Source organism: Mobula hypostoma, unplaced genomic scaffold, assembly GCF_963921235.1.
Source record: "Mobula hypostoma unplaced genomic scaffold, sMobHyp1.1 scaffold_76, whole genome shotgun sequence".
Classification (NCBI taxonomy): Eukaryota; Metazoa; Chordata; class Chondrichthyes; order Myliobatiformes; family Myliobatidae; genus Mobula; species Mobula hypostoma.
In genome coordinates, this window is record NW_026948249.1 from 454,444 (window position 1) to 461,252 (window position 6,809).

Sequence of the window (6,809 nt, forward strand, 5' to 3'; positions counted from 1 at the left end):
CAGGGGGATAAAAAGGGACAGGTTCGCTAAGACAGACACACACGCCACCCGAGGTAACGAGACCCTGGAAGCGGTGCGCTTCTCACGAGTGGGTGAGAAGTACCGGACAACGACAAGGGTGGAAAGGTACGATCAGCGGGAACCCGGTGTGTGTCCGCCCTTGCCTGGGTGCCGGGTTCACTGCAGAGGATCGACCGCATCTGGAGGAGGGGTCACAGTCGGTGACCTCAGGTGACATCACCAAGGACCCGCCCAAAAGCTGTTTGTGAGCCATCTCGCTGGTCTGTGAGCCATCTTGCTGGTCTGTGAGTGAAGCCGTTCTGAATGATGAGTTGTTCCTGTTCTCTCTGTCTCTCTTCCCCCACGTTGTCCATCGCCATGGAAACGATTACTGCGAACTGAACTTTGAGTCATTTTGAAATTTGGTCATTTACCCCTAGACAACGATAGAGCTTGATTGATGCTGTTATCTTAATTCTGTGCACATGTGTGTTTATCATCACTGAACTGTTGCATTTATTATCCTTTCGATTACTGTGTTGCTTGTTTCCTTAATAAAACTTTCTTAGTTCTAGTACTCCAGACTCCAACTGAGTGATCCATTTCTGCTGGTTTGGCAACCCAGTTACGGGGTACGTAACATAAGTGGGGTTCTCGTCCGCGATTTTGAACGCTAAATTTGGGACGGAGTAAATTGATTGGGTTAAAATTCCCGAAAGAAAGAAAAGACAAACAGCAGAAATGGAGGTTGAGGAATTTATAAAGGCGCCGACCTTGGAGGCATTAGAGGATGCCAGGAAATCGGAATTGATAGCTGTGGCAAAACGGGTGAATCTTGCTAAGGTGAAGTCGACAATGAGGAGAGAGGAGATACACAGAGCTATTGTAGAGCACTATGTATCTAAAGGTGTGTTTCCCCAAGGTGAGCTGGGGGAGGTGTCTATTGAAAAACCTGCTGGAGACGCGGTACAGGTACAGCTTGAAAAACTGAGACTCGAGCACGAGTTCCGGGTACGGCAGTTAGAACACGAAGAGAAGCAGTTAGAAAGGCAGGAGAGGGAGTTAGAAAGGCGGGAGAAAGAGAGAGAGTTAGAAAGGCAGGAGAAAGAGAGAGAGTTAGAAAGGCGGGAGAGAGAGAAAGAGTTAGAAAGGCGGGAGAGAGAGAAAGAGGTAGAAAGGCAAGAGAGAGAAAGACAGTTGGAGAGAGAAGAGAGAGAGAGGGACAGGCAGTTGGAGAGAGAGGAGAAACAGAGGGAAAGGGAATTTGAGCTGGAGAAGTTAAAGATAAGGGCCGAGCAGGGGCTCGTGCTGAACCAAGGTGGAGGGTTCCGGGCGACCCAGGAGGTTAGGCTGGTTCCCCCATTTGACGATACCGATGTGGATCGGTACTTTCTCCACTTCGAAAAAGTAGCTATAAGTCAGGACTGGCCGAGGGATAAGTGGGTTGTTTTACTTCAGAGTGTACTGAAAGGGAAAGCCCAACAAGCTTACTCCGCTTTATCCGCGGAAGATGCCCAGAGGTATGAGGTGGTGAAAGAGGCCATCCTCAGGATTTATGAGTTGGTCCCGGAGGCATACCGGCAGAGGTTCCGGAATGCGAGGAAGCGGTGGGACCACACGTATTTGGAGTTTGCTCGTGAGATGCAAACATATTGTGAGCGTTGGTGCGCCTCGAAAGGGGTAGAGGGGGATTATGACAGACTGCTGCAGCTGATTCTGATTGAGCAGTTTAAAGGTTGTGTCCCTGAGGGTATGAGACCCTACCTCGATGAGAAAGAGGCAGCCACGTTAGCCGCAACTGCTAAGTTAGCGGATGAGTATGCGTTGACGCATAAAATGAAGGTTGCCCCGAGTAAAGGCTACCAGAAGGGTAGTCAGGACGGCGGGGAGAGTCCGCCGGAAAAGTCAGAAAGTAAGCCGGGGACTAGTGAAAAGGATAAGGTAGACCGGGAGCAGTCTGGTCGGAAGTCTCCTGGGGTCGTCTGTTATAATTGTGGGAAAGTCGGACACTTTGCGTCCAGGTGCTTTGCCCCAAGGAAGGAGACGGGGAAAGGAAAAGCGGAAATTTTGAATGGCTGTATTGAGCTGTTAAGCGAACCGCTAGGGAAGGACAGGTCTGAAAAAGTCCAGGAAGGGCGCGAGAGGTTTATCTCGGCCGGACTGGTGTCAGTGAAGGAGAGGTTAAAACCAGTTCCAGTGCGGATCTGGAGAGACACGGGAGCGTGTCAGTCACTAATACTGAAGAGTGTATTAGAGTTTAGCTCAGAGACCCAGACTGGGGAGGTAGAGGTCAAAGGTGTTGGGGAAGGGACAGAGTCAGTCCCTTTGCACCAGATACATTTACAGAGCAACCTGGTCTCTGGACTAGTCACGATCGGGGTGAGGTCCGAATTACCGATGAAAGACGTGGAAGTCTTGCTCGGTAATGACATCGCCGGAGGAATCGTGTTCCCAGTCGTGAGATTGTTCTCCTTCCTGTTCTCCTTAATATTTCACCTTTCACACTTAACCCATGGCCACACCCATGGTGTGGTTGTAGTCCCACACCATCTCAGTAGTAAAAGCCAGCTTGTGTTTACCCTATCTACACCCCTCATAATAGTGGTATACCTCCATCAAATCTCCCCTCAATCTTCTATGTTTTCAAGGAATAAAGCCCTGACCTGTTCAATATTTCCTTATAACCCAAGTCCTCCAGACCTGGCGACATCCCTGTGAATTTTCTCTGAACCCTTTCAATCTCTTTTACATCTTTCCTGTAGGTTGGTGACCAAAACTGTACACAATACTCCAAATTAGGCCTCACCAATGGCTTGTACCATTGTTGTCAGTACTTTGGTTCATAAAGGCCAACGTGCCAAAATCTTTTTCAATACTTGTATATCTGGTTCCTGCACACACATTCAAATAACGTTCCCACTGCTGATGTCAGGCTCACTAACGTATAATTTCTAGTTTATTTTTCGAGCCTTTCTTGAACAGCGGAACAACATTGGCTGTCCTCCAATCCTCCAGTACCTCACCTGTCACTAAGGATGATTTAAATATCTGTGCTTGGGCCCCGACAATTTCTGAACTTGTCTTCCGCAGAGTCACAGGGAACAATTTGTCAGGCCCTGGGGATTTATCCATGCTAATTTGCCTTCAGACAGCAAACACCTCCTCCTCTGTAATCTGTACAGGGTCTATGAAGTTGATGCTGCTTTGCCTCACTTCCATAGACTCTGTGTCCATTTCCTGTGTAAATACGGATGTAAGAAAATCTCCCACATCTATTTTGTCTCTTCATATGGATTACCATTCTGATCTTGCAGAGGATTAATTTTTTAACTTGCAATCTTTTTGCTCTTAACATATCTGCAGAATCCGGGACTTCCGGTAGCGCTCATGGAGTGAAGTCGCGTTCTTGACTCGCTCCATTACCTCTGAGTTTTTTTTCTCTATGGTCAGCTATACTTTAATTAACCATTAAGGCATCAATTCTTACAATACTTTGAATTAAACTGAATTCTCCGACAATTGGATGATACTTAGATCTGCTATGTCTAAGAACGGGGAAAACGGCAAGGATGGTAAACCTCCGGTTAAACCGAAAGCTACGGATCTCCCCCCGACTGAATCACCGGTGACTTTGAAAGCGATATCGGAGTTAATTCAGAGGGAAATTTCAACCTCTGTTAGGGAGATGATTCGTACGGAAATTGCAGGACCTGTTAAAGACCTGATTCATACGGAAATCTCAACTAATCTCCAGAAAATTGCCGATTCAATTGATAAGATGCAAACATTTATTGCGGAACATCAGTCGGCTATATCTGATCTTCAAAAATTCGCGCAACAAACTGAGCTTAAGATGGGGAAAATCGAAGAAACAATTAATGTAATGAAGAAGAAACTTGACTTTTTGACTTTTAAAAACTCTGACTTGGAATCTAGAATGCGACGGCAGAATTTACGAATGATCGGGGTGAGGGAAGCTGTGGAATCTAACAACCCCATGAAATATTTTTCTCAACTTTTAAAAGATGCATTCCCTACTATATTTCCTGACCAACCACCGCTTCTGGATCGTGTTCACAGAATCCCATCATACTCGTCTAGGTCAGATAGACCTAGGCATGTTATCTTACGTTTTCATTACTTTCAAGACAAGGAGAGACTGTTTCGATTCGCTCGATCTAAAGGTTTCATTGATTTTTCGGATCTTAAGTTCCGATTCGTGGAAGATTTCAGTAAACCAATCTGGGACCAACGGGTTCGTTACAGATCCGTGATGTCGGAATTCTATAAGATGGACTTAAGACCAGCGCTGCTGTACCCTGCACGTCTAAGGATTCGCATGTCAGATGGAGCCCTTCGTTTTTTTGATTCTCCATCGGATGCCCAGAGTTATCTGGATCAATTTTCATCTTCAACATCTTAATTGCTTTTTTTTTAATTATCTCCGTTGATCGGAGGCTGTGAATTGGTTGGTTTTAACTTTTTCGTGCCCTATTTGGGCAGAAAAGTTTATTTTTGATTTCTTAATATGGTTGCTAAACTTTCTTTTTAACTGCGTCATTTCTTTCTTTTCCCAGGGGATTCTGGGTGGTTACTTCCCTTTTGTCATCTTACGTATTTCCTGTGTGGCCTTAAATTTTGTAGTTTTTTTAAATTTTATTCTGTTTTGCTTTTTATAACCACTTTATGTCAATAATCTTATTTTTTCTTGTTGCTGTGTCTATTCATGGGTTTGAGGTTTATTGTGGTTTTTTTTTAATATATATTTTCCGGCTTTTGTTCTGTTCTGTGTGTATTTTAATTGAGCTACCTTTTTTTTTACTTTTTTACTGTTTTACAATTAGCTGATCCTTTTCATATTTATACCTTTTTTTTTAGGGAGCGTATACCGGAAGTCATGGGGGTAGTTTTAGTGCTTGCTTCTTTCTGGCGGGTCTGCTTTACATTTTGCCTTGGGGTCTTGGGGCGGGGGGGGGGTGGTGGGAGGGGCTTCACGTTTTAGTTTGTTTCTCTTTGGGCTATATACATTATTGAAGTACTGGTTGCGTCCTTTTTCCCGGTATCTTTTGTATGTTCTGTTTCCTCTCCGGGTTTGTGGGTCGCGCCTATCGTCAATCCTCCTTGTTGTGGGTTGACTTTAGGATTTATGGAGTCTATTATTAATTTTGTCTCCTGGAATACTAACGGTCTTAATCATCCTATTAAAAGGAAAAAAGTTTTTAAAGTGTTCCGGAGACTTAAAGCACAAATTTTATTTTTACAAGAGACCCATGTACGGAGGGGGGACAGACTACGTTTTTTCAAATTCTGGAAGGGACAACAATTTCATTCGAACTCCAATGCTAAGATTCGAGGCGTCTCTATTTTTATAGATTCCTCAGTTACTTTTATACAACAGGATATTATCTCTGATCCGAATGGTAGATTTTTATTGGTTAGTGGTTTACTATTTAATAAAAAAGTAGTTTTGGTTAATGTTTATGCTCCTAATATGGATTGTCCGGAATTTTATAAATCATTGTTTGATCAGTTTCCGAATTTGAACGAGTTTTCATTGATCTGGGGCAGAGATCTTAATACCTGTTTGTCTCCAGCTTTGGACCGTTCGGCTCCTTTACGGACTTTACCTAATAAATCTGCAAATCTGATTAATTTTTTCCTTTCTGATTCTGGGTCGACGGACATTTGGCGTTTTCTGCATCCTCAGGAAAAAGATTTTTCCTTCTTTTCACATGTTCATCATTCCTATTCAAGAATTGATTATTTTTTCATTGATTCTCGTCTTATTCCTTCAGTGATTAAATGTGATTATGATTCTATAACCATTTCGGATCATGCTCCACTTAAGCTTTCTATTAAAATTATGGCCAATATACCAAATAATAGACAATGGCGTTTTAATTCGCTGTTGCTTCAGGACTCGGACTTTGTTAATTTTATGAATGAACAGATTGAGCTTTTTTTTACAATTAACCATACAGAAGATATTTCGGTTAACACTCTTTGGGACACTTTTAAAGCCTATATTCGGGGGCAGATTATTTCGTATTCTGTTGCTTTGAGGAAGAAACAGAAGCAGGAGGAGATGGCAATTGTGGACAAGATTAAAGAAATTGATAAGAAATATGTTATGGCTCCTTCTGAGGAGTTATACAAACAAAGAACTGAACTTCAAATGGAACACAGTTTACTACTCTCGTCCTCGATTGTAAACCAATTAAAGAAAACAAGAAGTGACTTTTATGTTCACAGTGACAAAATTGGCAAGCTGCTGGCTAATCAATTGAAATCTAATTATGTTAAATCTCAAATCAATCAGATTTATAACCAAAATGATCGATTGATACTGGATCATGTGGGGATTAATCAAACCTTTTGTGATTTTTATTCTTCTTTATATCAATCAGAGTCTCCTCGAGATTCTAAATATATGAATGATTTTTTAGATAAGTTAGACTTCCCTCAGATTTCACAGGATATGTCTTCTTTATTAGATACTTCCATTACAATGGATGAGATTAAGAATGTTATTTTTTCTATGAATCTGGGGAAAGCTCCTGGCCCTGATGGGTTTACCGTTGAATTTTATAAATGTTTTGCTTCTTTATTGATTCCTTGGCTCTGTAGGGTTTTTGAGGCTTCTTTGAAACTTGGTAAACTTCCTGAATCTTTTAATAGAGCATCAATTTCTTTAATACTAAAGAAGGATAAAGACCCTGCTCAATGTGCATCTTATAGACCAATATCTTTATTAAATGTTGATTCTAAACATATCTGCAGAATCCATGAGCATTCTCCTTCACCTTGTC